Below are 13,652 nucleotides of genomic sequence, written 5' to 3' on the forward strand. Positions count from 1 at the left end.
GCACGGGCATCTTGCTAGTAAGAATGAAAACAAATGACAAAAAAATATTTGGACGGTGGTTCGAAGTCATGACCGCGGGCACAACGGACAAGGTGACCTTGTATTGGTATGCTGAGCTGTCTGTTTTAACACACGGGAGCTAGTGTGGTGATTATACACACACGCACGCATGCACACAAACTGCATCCACGCAACACTCACACAAACACACGCACCCACGCATGCACGCAACACTCACACGTACACACGCAACACTCACACGCACGCACACAACACTCACACGCACACACGCACACATGCATGCACACACCAGTACACCACACGACCAACACACGCTCTCACGCTCAAGTGCTCAACCTACACGTGCATGCACACACATCAGGCCCTGACAGACACATACACAACCAGGTGATTCCCGCACACGGGTTGGAGCCTTGTCGCGCCTACATAAATTTGTGTTTATCTGACCTTTTGCCTATGCGAACTGACAGGTGGGACCCACAAGGAACATGGTCAATTTAACTAGTCAACATGGCGCCACGCATACTATTTGGCCGGTCAACAGAGTGCAATCCGATGCTGAACTGTGAGCAAGTGACCGTATAATCACCGCAAAACGTATATAGTGACCGTAATCAGCTTATTCTGAAGTTCGGTGACCGTATTACGCTTTTCTCTCTATAGGCCCTCCAAAACTACATCTCTACACGTTCTCGCATGTTACATCTAACAACTATGCAATACAACACTACTACTACACTCTAACACAATAAATCATATGTGTTTTTAGTTTTACTAGATATCATATTGTTACTTATAATTATTCAGTTTGCATACATTAAAATTGCCTTTGAAATGTATGGCCAGTATCATCTACCGCGCGGGAAAAATCCCGCCCTTTCCTGTTTAATCGGGTTTGTATCGATGGATCGTGCGAAACAACAAAACTATAGTACTATACAGTACAAGTGGCAGTTCACTGGGCCGTCGTGTCGTCTACTCCCCCGTCGTAAGAGTGGAGCGCTCGCTTTCATAAATCTTCTAGTCCCTTTCGCCGACATGTGGGACATCAAGCTACCGGGTCCACGTGCCATACCGGAAAACAGTGCAGAGCAGCCGGGGTGAAGCACCCCAGTCATGGCGGCGGCGTAGTAGTGAGCAATGAGGCGTCAAATCACAAAGCTGCACCTTTCCCACAGTTAAGTTGGAGGGACGAAGCAACCATCATTTCACTCGTTGCTGAATCGGCTTCTCCCTCATCTTCTTCAGCTTAACCACGTGTTGCTTCTGCCGTTGTTCTGCCTCATGTGGGACGCGGATCAGCTTGGTAAAGCACTGACACATGGGACCGCATGTTAGCAAACCGCCAGGACAACGCCCTCCAAAAATAAGAAGCCTAATCCTAGACTTACAAAGGGCTACGTAGCTGCTACATATAATTTCCATCTAATTTATATATGCCCCCTGATTTTCAGGTGGGGTGGGCCTAATCCTCTCCTTTAATCCAATCAAATAGTCCCATATCACATCAGTTTGTAACTTTACGTAAACCATTATGTGGATGTAGCATTGCTCAAATAAGAAACCTCCCCCGCCATCCGCGCGGCAAAATCACCTCCTTTTTACTAATCTTGATTCTATAATTTTTTAGATCAATATAATTGAGATTTGTATAGATAGCACACAGGAGCAAAACCAAGTGGTATGGTTAAGGGCATCCACAATGTGTAGCCAAATGTGAAAATAGCTTTTGGCATCGTGGGAACCATTGTGGACGGTGTTGCCAAAGCCAAAAATATGGAACCGAAGCTCCCTGATTGATTGATTGAAGGAATAGAAAAATGCAACATCTCTCCTCTTTCTCCCATGCTTGGACGCATGTAGTACAATATAGAGCACAGAGTCTACTCCCCTGTCCCTTCTATCACAAATCACAAAGCAGTGAGGCGTCAAATCACAAAAGCACGGACGAAGCAACCATCATTTCACTCTTCGCTGACTCCGCTTCTCCATCGTCTTCTTCGAGAAACCATCTCACCACACTAGTACTCCTAGTAGTACTCTCTCCGGTCCCTTTTTGTCTGCGTCTAAGAAAATTTCGTTTTCCCCGCAATGCTCTGCGCATTGGCATTTTTTCGCTGCTCTTTCCAACCGGGCCCTCCATCCCTTTCCACCGCATGCGTGCCTGCAGTAATCCCATCTCTCTTTCCCATGTGCTTCGCATCTTGCCAAGGCAAAGAGAGCTGCTTGCATGTAGAAACAGGAGAGAGAGCGAGAGGCACATGCGTGCAGAGAGATGGACAGGGGAGAGAGAGACGACATGCATGGAAAGTCTAAGCCAATCTCGCATGCAACCAGGGTCTCCTCAGATGAATCCAGGGGCAAAACAGTCCATTTTTTTGCTAATTGCTCCTCTTCTTGGTATATGGGCTGGACCTTAGACGCAAAGAAAAAAGGACCGGAGGGAGTACTAGTAAAGGACTTCCTGGATGCAAATAAGGCGGTTGTCTCGGCTTGCAGGCGGCACTTGCGAACGACTTACCGTGGTCTCCCTCAATGGTGTTCTCCGTCGAACGCACTTCACCAAACCACCAAAAAAAGATATCGTCGACGTCACCGCAATGGGGAAGGAAGTCAAATATAGTTACTACCTCCATTTTTTGTGTACACAAGGCCAATATATCAAAATTACAATTTGCAAAGGGCCACTAACACTAATCGAGGCAAAATTGATGGGGTTAGAAACCAAGGACATTAATATCCCCTGCATGCATGCGGAAGTGAGAAGGTTGGTTTGCATGGCGCTGCATTAATCAAGCCATGAGGAGTGAGATGGTTAGCTCTTTGGTCTTTGGAGAAAAAATACGCATTAATTGACACGTGAAACGAGGATTTTTATCGATTAAATCCCGCGAAGGAAAACCCCGCCTTTCTTTTTTAACACTAGTACTCCTAGTACGTACGTACTTATCCTGTTTGGATCTAGGCCTTGCATTGCAAAACTTCGCCACACATTTTTGCCAAGCTTGCCTAAAGTTTTCAAAATGAGAAGGAGGTACACTTGCGCATGGCTGTCGCGGTCGCATCGCACCCTCACACGGTCGCTCCTGCACGCCGTGGTCGCACCGCACCCTCACACAGTCGCTCCTGCACGCCGCAAACCCAACCAAGGGAACGCGCTCTCACTGACACGTGCTGTCACTTGTGAACAAACCAAACTCAGCCATCCTATCGCTGACACATAATTTTCGTTCATAGAGTATGTTTATCCAACCGCATGTTGGGGAGTATCCGTACGGCCCGTGCGGTGGTCTGTTGGGGAAGAAGAAGAGGTGAGGAAGAAGGAAAGAAGGGTTAGGAGACGTAGGATATTCATCCAACCGCCTGAAATGGTAGACTGACCCAAGTCAGGCGACTTGCATAACAAATATATGTTTTTACACAGCAAAAGATCCATAAAAACAACAACATAAAGAAAAACTATCACTGCTCGCGGAAAGAGACGACCGCGTCGTCTTTGGCTGCCGGCGCGAACCAGCCGTCGCTGCCGACATGTGTCTCCGCACCATGGTTGTCCTCGGCCTCCGGCTACTCGTTCAAGCGGAGCGTGCGGGCGCTCTGCATGAACGAGAGCACATCCCGGTTCAAGTCGAGGACGTCCGATTCCGCCTACAGGAGGGCCTCGATGGCAGCGGCATCCGCGCGCTCCGCGTCGAGTCGAGCCTCCGCCGCCCGGTTCAAGTCCAGGACGTCTGGTTCTTCCTGTAGGAGGGCATCGATGAGAGCGGCATCCGCGCGCTCTGCATCGAGTCGAGCCTCGGCCGCCCGGTTCAACTCCAGGACGTCCGGTTCCGCCTGTAGGAGGGCCTCGATGGCAGGGGCATCCGCACGCTCCGCCTCAAGTTGAGCCTCCGCCGCCCGGTTCACATCCACGACATCCGATTCCGCCTGCAGGAGAGCCTCGATGGCAGCGGCATGCGTGCGCTCCGCGTCGAGTTGAGCCTCTGCCTCCCGGTCCTCCTTTAGTATCGCCATGTTGAACCGCTGGTCCGCCTGCACCATGGGGGACTCGGACACCGGCACGAAGTCGACGTCCATCGTCTCATACCCATCGGGGGCCTTCTGCGCCGCGACCTCCGCCATGAACATTGGATCGGCTTCCTCCTCCTCGTAGCTTGGCTCCAGAGAACTCAGGGATTGGCCCGCCGCAAAGCGAGCTTGGGAACGAAGATCTGTGGCGCCGACAGCCGCCGCGATTTCTGCCGGTGCTCCGGCATCAGCATCTTGTAGTAAGTGATCTTGCGGCGCACCATGGCTTTCCGGCGAACTAGGGGACGCTTGATGCGGGCTAGGGGATCGAAAGGTGGGGGAATGGGCTGGAGATTTGGTGTGGTTTTAGGGCAGTGGCTGGCGTAGGCCGAGCAGCGAAGGGTCTGGTGTGAATAGTGGTTCCGGTGACGACCGGTCAATCGGTTTTGAATGTACATCGCTCTTGTCACGTCTGCGTTGCAGCCCGGCACGCTGGACCCTCCACGCCGCTCACCGAATGGAACGCGCTTCGTCTTGCATTTTTGCTCGCTTGTGGGACCACAGTTGAGAGCAAACGGACATCCCGCCCCCTCCCCCGCCCACGTCATTTATTATACCACCACTCCCTCCGTTTTATGCGGAGTAAATAAAAACATAGGGAGTATACTATGGATGAGGATCCCCTGACGTGGCCGAACCCATTGAGTAACTGACATTCGGGGCCTAGCAAGCATGGGGTCCGCCAGTAAGTGACCGAAAGGGAGGGTAAGGTAGGGATACCTATGATGACCCACAACTATAGGGGATCTACTGTAGTCCTTTCGATAAGTAAGAGTGTCGAACCCAACGAGGAGCAGAAGGAAATGATAAGCGGTTTCCAGCAAGGTATTCTCTGGAAGTACTGAAATAAGTGGTAATAGATAGTTTTGTGATAAGATAATTTGTAACGAGCAACAAGTAACAAAAGTAAATAAGGTGCAGCAAGGTGGCCCAATCCTTTTTGTAGCAAAGGACAAGCCTGGACAAACTCTTATATGATGTAAAGCGCTCCCGAGGACACATGGGAATATCGTCAAGCTAGTTTTCATCACGCTCATATGATTCGCGTTCGGTACTTTGATAATTTGGTATGTGGGTGGACCTGTGCTTGGGTGCTGCCCTCACTTGGACAAGCATCCCACTTATGATTAACCTCTATTGCAAGCATCCGCAAATACAACAAAAGTATTAAGGTAAACCTAACCTGTAACACCCTCGATGCGACTATATCTCCCACGTGTCGAGGCACGACTTAGAGGCATAATCGCATTGAAGGCATATGTCACAAGTTAGGCAAACTTCACAACATCCCATGTAATATGAATAATAAAGGGGAGATAACATAGTTGGCTTACACTCGCCACGTCAATCAAGTACATGAATAACATTACATCATCCAAACACTCATGGCCCGACTACGGCGCCAAAATAAGAGAACCCAACATGCGACACGGTCCCAATCACCCCCAACTGGGAACCACTACTGATCATCGGGAAAGGAAACATAGTAACGTTGTGAGTCTTTGTCGAACTCCCACTTGAGCTCAAACGCGTCTCCTAGAGCGGAATCATCAGGCCCTGCATCAGGTGTAATAGTAATCTGTGAGCCACAGGGACTCAGCAATCTCACACCCTCGTGATCAAGACTATTTAAGCTTAATAGGTATGGCAAGGTAAATATGTGGAGCTGCAACAAGCGACTAGCAAGTATGGTGGCTAACTTATACGCAAAAGAGAGCGGGAAGAGGTGGCAAAGCGCGAGCGAGAAACTAGAGAGCAACCTGCGCAAACATTACTCCAACACCGTGTCCACTTCCCGGACTCCGCCGAGAAGAGGCCATCACGGTAACACACTCAGTTGATTCATTTTAATTAATTAAGGTTCAAGTTATCTACAACCGGACATTAACAAATTCCCATCTGCCCATAACCGCGGGCACGGCTTTCGAAAGTTCAAATCCCTGTAGGGGAGTCCCAACTTAGCCCATGACAAGCTCTCACGGTCAACGAAGGAATAGACCTCCTCCCAAGACGTTCCGATCAGGCTCGGTATCTTGGTTCCTCAAGACACTTCGACAGGTTAAAACAAGACCAGCAACACCGCCCGAATGTGCCGACAAATCCCGATAGGAGCTGCACATATCTCATTCTCAGGGCACACTCAAATGAGCCAAACGTCGGGTAAGCCAGCCCAGAGTTGCCCCTGGTAGCCCCGGACATCGCTCGGTTGGACCAACACTCAGAGGAGCACTGGCCCGGGGGGGTTAAAATAAGATGACCCTTGAGTTTGCAGAACCCAAGGGAAAGAAAAGGCTAGGTGGCAAATGGTAAAACCAAGGTTGGGCATTGCTGGAAAAGCTTTAATCAAGACGAAATATCAAGGGGTTCCCATTATAACCCAACCGCGTAAGGAACGCAAAATCCGGGAACATAACACCGATATGACGGAAACTAGGGCGGCAAGAGTGGAACAAAACACTAGGCGAGAGGCCGAGCCTTCCACCCTTTACCAAGTATATAGATGCATTAAGATAACATAGCAATATAATGATATCCCAACAAGTAAATAAAAGATATTCCAACAAGGAACGGCCTCCAATCTTCACCTGCAACTAGCAACGCTATAAGAGGGGCTGAGCAAAGCGGTAACATAGCCAATCAACGGTTTGCTAGGACATGGTGGGTTAGAGGTTTGACAAGGCAATATGGGAGGCTTGAAAACAAGTGGTAGGCATCGTAGCAATGGCATAGCAAAAGAGCGAGCAAACTAGCATAGCAAAGATAGTAGTGATTTCGACGGTATGATCATCTTGCCTGCACAGTTGTCAGAGTTGACTGGATCCTCGAAAGCAGACTCAACAGGCTCCTCGTTAGCGAACTCGTCTCCCGGCTCTACCCAAACAAGATAAACAAGCAACAAGGATACAATCAACCACGTGCAAACTCAAACAACGCAATGCAAAGATGGTATGCTATGCGGGATGCGATGCGGGATGCGAAATGCAAGATATGACAGGAAATGCATGAACCTTGCCTCAACTTGGAAAACCAAGTGTGCCACTGGAAAGATGAGATGAAATCGCTTGAAAACGATATAAAGAACGCCGGAATCGGAGTTACGGTTTGGAATGGCAAGCGATTCAAAAATGACACCGGTCTACGATTTACAGCAAGTAGCCATCTAAATGCAATGAGATGAACATGCTACAGCACCCAAACATGACAAAAAAATACATGGAAGGGATGCATACAAGATGCTTAACAAAAGTCTAGCACTGAGCTACGGCCAATTCATCCATTAACAGGTTCAAACAAGCATGGCAAAAATGCATATGGCAAACAGATCTCAGACTTAGTGAAATTAACACTTGTCTGGAATTTCAGATCAGGTAGCCCTCTTCGGAGCAACAAAACTACATGCTACAGGACCTGAACATGGCAAAGTAAAGCATGGCATGGAGCTACTCAAAGAGATTAACAAAAGTCCCTTAGTGACCTTGAGCCAAAAGGGATCAGAAAATACAATTTCAAGCATGTGAACATAGCAAAAACATAATCAGTTTTCAGACTAGTGAAAAACTAACACATGCTGAAATATAACTCAAGTGGGCATGTTTACGAGCTCGATGCACTCACTACGGTGCAAGTCATGGAAAGACAAGCATACACCCATCAAGAAGACACAAAATTCAAGCTAGACATGGTAAGAACAATAGCATAGCATGCACGGATCAACTACAACATCATCGGCAAAATTGCAAACAAGTTGACAATCTGCCTAGATTCACAAAGTAGCAAAAGTAGAGCTCGATTGACTCAAGCTAGGATGCTCCATAATTGCAAACAAAGACATGGTTGGATAGAGCACTACAAGATTAACAAAACACCCTTACTGATCATCCTCAAAAGAGGCATGGATCACTAGGAAACAACATGAACATATGGCATCATGAGATAAACAGCTCCAGCACTTAGTGAAATTACTAAGTCCCTGAAAACAGAATTAGCAAGTGCACCACTTTGCAAGCTTGCACAAGTCACCACACACATCACAAAAATACATGGGTTGCACCTCTGGAAAGATGACAAAACCCTTAACAAAACACATGTAGAGCATCAGGTCATATCATGCACACATTAATCATGGCAAAAATGACAAAAATCTAAACGGAGTAGCAGATCTGACAATTATCTCAAGTAGCCCTCTTCTAACAGCATTTCGGGCATCAAGATGAACTCAAATGAAAATGATGCAATGGAATGAAATGATGTACTCTCTGAGATGAACATTTTGATATGCTATATGCATGAATCGGAGCTACGGATGCAAAGTTACGGGGTCACGAACATGAGCACTTGGGTTAGAAAATATCCGGGACTTAGACGAAAAAAACACCTCCGGATCTAGGGTTTGACCCGGCACGCAAACCGAGGTCGGATCCGGCGAGCACTGTTCACCGGCGAGCTCGTGGTGGCCGGGGCCGGCGAGGAGGAGGCCGGGGAGTGGCCGGAGCGACGAGGAGGCGGCGGCGGCGAGCTTGCGCGGCGGGGCGGCGCGGCCGGGCGGCGAGGAGGCGGGCGCGCGCGGCGGCGCCGGACACGAGGCAGGGCGGCGCGGCGAGGCGCCCTGTAGGAGGAGGCACGGCCCGGGCGCGGGACGGAGGGGGCCGGCCTTGGGCCCGGCGGGCCGGCGGGTGTGGCGGCGGCGGGAGGCCACGTGGCAGTGTGGGAGTGGGCGCGGGCGGTGGAGCGGACGCGTCCGGCCGGGGCGGACGTGTCCGGTCGGCGCGGATCTGGGATTTAGGGTTTGAGGACGAGGGGGATCCGGATTTCGGGGAAGGGGTCTTTATATAGGCATAGGAGGAGCTAGGAGAGTCCAAATGAGGTGCGGTTTTCGGCCACGCGATCGTGATCGAACGCTCTAGATGATGGAGCAGAGTTAGGTGGGTTTTGGGCCAAGTTGGAGGGGTGTTGGGCTGCAACACACACGAGGCCTTTTCGGTCCCTCGGTTAACCGTTGGAGTATCAAACGAAGTCCAAATGGTACGAAACTTGACAGGCGGTCTACCGATAGTAAACTAAGGCCGCTTGGCAAGTCTTGGTCCAATCCGGAAATGTTTAATCCCCACACACGAAAGAAAGGTAGAAATGACCACCGGAGGAGAACGAAACGCTGGAATGCAAAACGGACAACGGGGAAAAAGCTCGAATGCACGAGATGAACACGTATGCAAATGCAATGCACATGATGACATGATATGAGATGCATGACAGCGACAACAACACACGGAGACAAAGACCCGAACCCGAGATAATAAAATAACTTAACGCCGGAAAACGGCAAGAGTTGGAGTACAAATTGGGAAAGTTACATCCGGGGTGTTACAACACTCCACCACTACGAAAGGATCTCGTCCCGAGATCTAGGACTGAAAGAACGCCGGGTACTCAGAACGGAGGTGATCCTCGCGTTCCCAGGTAGCTTCAGGGTCGGAATGATGTGACCACTTGACTTTGAGAAATTTGATTGACTTGTTGCGAGTCTTGCGTTCAGTCTCTTCAAGAATAGCAACTGGGTGCTCACGATAAGAGAGATCTTCTTGGAGCTCAATGTCCTCGAAGTTGACGGTGCGGTCAGGAGTCTTGAAGCACTTTCGAAGCTGAGAGACATGGAACACGTCATGAACATTTGCAAAGTTTGAAGGAAGCTCGAGTTGATAGGCGAGGTCACCTCTCTTGCTGACAATCTTGAAAGGTCCCACGTATCTAGGGGCAAGCTTCCTTTTGATACCGAAGCGACGAGTACCTTTCATAGGAGAGACACGGAGGTAAACATGATCTCCGATCTCGAAAGCCAAATCATGGTGCTTACTATCATAGTAGCTCTTCTGGCGGGATTGGGCTGCTTTGAGGTTATCACGAATGACTTTGCACATTTCTTCTGCCTCTGTGATTAAGTCATTACCCAAAAGCTAACGTTCACCGGTTTCAGACCAGTTGAGAGGGGTACGACACTTCCTGCCATACAAAATTTCAAATGGGGCCTTGCCCGAACTTTCTTGAAAACTGTTGTTGTAGGAGAGTTCAACATAAGGAAGACAATCCTCCCATTTCATGCCGAAGGAGATCACACAAGCCCTGAGCATATCTTCAAGAATCTGGTTGACACGCTCGACTTGACCGCTAGTTTGAGGATGGAAAGCTGTGCTGAAGCGGATGTTGGTGCCCATGGCCTTCTGAAAAGAATCCCAAAACTTCGAGGTAAAGATGCTGCCACGGTCTGAAGAGATCACTTGTGGAATACCGTGCAGAGAGACAATACGAGAGGTATAGAGTTCCGCCAATTGAGCTGCAGTGATCGACTCTTTGATAGGCAGAAAGTGAGCCACTTTGGTGAGTTTGTCGATGACAACGAATATAGCATCATTGCCACGCTTGGACTTTGGAAACCCAGTCACGAAGTCCATTTCAATGTGGTCAAACTTCCATTCTGGAATGGCAAGAGGTTGGAGGAGACCCGCTGGCCTTTGGTGTTCTACCTTCACTCTTCTGCAGACATCACATTCATTCACGAATTGAGCAATCTCGCGCTTCATTCGAGTCCACCAATAAGCTTGCTTGAGGCCCTGATACATCTTCGTGCTCCCAGGGTGGATGGAGAGGAGAGAATTGTGAGCCTCGTTCATGATCACTTTACGAAGGTCACCTTTGGGTACAACAATACGATCCTCGAAGAAGAGAGTGTCCTTGTCATCAAGGCAGTAGCACTTGTACTTGGACTGACTCTTGGCAATCCCAATCTTCACCTTTTTCACCATAGCATCAAGAAGCTGGGCTTGGCGAATCTGGTCTTCTAAGGTAGGAGAGACTTGAAGGTTGGCGAGGAATCCTTGAGGAACAACTTGCAGGTTAAGTTTGCGGAAAGCTTCACAAAGCTCGAGTTGATAAGGCTTGAGAATCAGACTATTGCAGTAAGCTTTCCTGCTCAAAGCGTCAGCAATCACATTGGCCTTGCCTGGATTATACTCAATACTCGGATTATACTCTTGAATCATTTCGACCCATCGAGTTTGTCTGAGGTTGAGATTAGGCTGAGTGAAGATGTACTTGAGACTCTTGTGATCAGTGAAAATGTCCACTTTTCTTCCCAATAGAAGATGTCTCCAAGTCAAAAGAGCATGCACAACTGCCGCCAACTCGAGATCATGAGTGGGGTAGTTCTTCTCATTAGGCTTCAATTGGCGAGAGGTATAAGCAACAAATTTCTTCTCTTGCATCAATACTGCGCCAAGACCTTGGAGAGAGGCATCACAAAAGACCTCGTACGGTTGGGATTCATCAGCCGGAGTGAGAACTGGAGCAGTGATCAATTTCTCTTTCAAAGTGTTGAAAGCAATGTCACACTCCGGAGACCAAATGTACTTGACGTGCTTCTGAAGAAGATTTGAGAGAGGGTTCGCGATCTTAGAAAAGTTTTCAACGAATCTTCGGCAATAGCTTGCGAGACCGAGGAAGCTACGGAATTGCTTCACGTTCTGAGGAGGTTCCCAATTCACAATTTCAGACACCTTCTCAGGATTCACGGCAATGCCCTTGGCAGAGATGATATGACCAAGATAAAGAACCTCATCGAGCCAAAATTCACACTTGGAGAACTTGGCGTAGAACTTGTGTTCCCTGAGCTTATCAAGAACCAAACGCAAGTGCTTGGCATGATCTTCCTTGTTCTTGGAGAAAACCAGAATGTCGTCGAGATAGACCAAAACCTTGTCACACCCTCGATGCGACTATATCTCCCACGTGTCGAGGCATGACTAAGAGGCATAATCGCATTGAAGGCATATGTCGCAAGTTAGGCAATCTTCACAACATCCCATGTAATGTAAATAATAATGGGGAGATAACATAGTTGGCTTACACTCGCCACATCAATCAAGTACATAAATAACATTACATCATCCAAACACTCATGCCCCGACTACGGCGCCAAAATAAAAGAGAACCCAACAAGCGACACGGTCCCAATCACCCCCAACTGGGCACCACTACTGATCATCGGGAAAGGAAACATAGTAACGTTGAGAGTCCTCGTCGAACTCCCACTTGAGCTCATACGCGTCTCCTGGAGCGGAATCATCAGTCCCTGCATCTGGTGTAATAGTAATCTGTGAGCCACAGGGACTCAGCAATCTCGCAACCTCGCGATCAAGACTATTTAAGCTTATAGGTAAGGCAAGGTAAATATATGAGTGGAGCTGCAACAAGCGACTAGCAAGTATGGTGGCTAACTTATTCGCAAAAGAGAGCGAGAAGAGGAGGCAAAGCGCGAGCGAGAATCTAGAGAGCAACCTGCGCAAACATTACTCCAACACCGTGTCCACTTCCCGGACTCCGCCGAGAAGAGGCCATCACGGTAACACACTCAGTTGATTCACTTTAATTAATTAAGGTTCAAGTTATCTACAATCGGACATTAACAAATTCCCATCTGCCCATAACCGCGGGCACGGCTTTCGAAAGTTCAAATCCCTGCAGGGGAGTCCCAACTTAGCACATGACAAGCTCTCACGGTCAACGAAGGAATAGACCTCCTCCCAAGACGTTCCGATCAGACTCGGTATCTCGGTAATTCAAGACAACTCCGACAATGGTAAAACAAGTCCAGCAACACCGCCCGCTGTGCCGACAAATCCCGATAGGAGCTGCACATATCTCGTTCTCAGGGCACACCGGATAAGCTAAGCGTACGGGAGCCAACATAACCCAAGTTGCCAAGGGACGGCCCCGCACGGTGCTCTAGGTTGGACCAACACTCAGAGGAGCACTGGCCCCGGGGGGGGGGGTTAAAATAAGATGACCCTTGAGTCCACGAAACCCAAGGGAAAAGGCTAGTTGGCAAATGGTAAAACCAAGGTTGGGCATTGCTGGAGGAGTTTTATTCAAGGTGGACTGTCAAGGGGTTCCCATTATAACCCAACCGCGTAAGGAACGCAAAATCCGGGAACATAACACCGATATGACGGAAACTAGGGCGGCAAGAGTGGAACAAAACACTAGGAGAGAGGCCGAGCCTTCCACCCTTTACCAAGTATATAGATGAATTAAGATAACATAGCAATATAATGATATTCCAACAAGTAAAATAAATGTTCCAACAAGGAACGACCTTCAATCTTCACCTGCAACTAGCAACGCTATAAGAGGGGCTGAGCAAAGCGGTAACATAGCCAATCAACGGTTTGCTAGGACATGGTGGGTTAGAGGTTTGACATGGCAATTTGGGAGGCTTGCAAGCAAGTGGTAGGCATCGTAGCAATGGCATAGCAAAAGAGCGAGCAAACTAGCATAGCAAAGATAGTAGTGATTTCGAGGGTATGATCATCTTGCCTGCACAGTTGTCAGAGTTGACTGGATCCTCGAAAGCAAACTCAACGGGCTCCTCGTTAGCGAACTCGTCTCCCGGCTCTACCCAAATAAGACAAATAAGCAACAAGGATACAATCAACCACGTGCAAGGACCAAACAAGATGATGCAAAGATGATATGCTATGCGGAATGCGATGCGGGATGCAAAATGCAAGATA

This window comes from Triticum urartu, chromosome 2 (genome assembly GCF_003073215.2).
Source record: "Triticum urartu cultivar G1812 chromosome 2, Tu2.1, whole genome shotgun sequence".
NCBI classification, from domain to species: domain Eukaryota; kingdom Viridiplantae; phylum Streptophyta; class Magnoliopsida; order Poales; family Poaceae; genus Triticum; species Triticum urartu.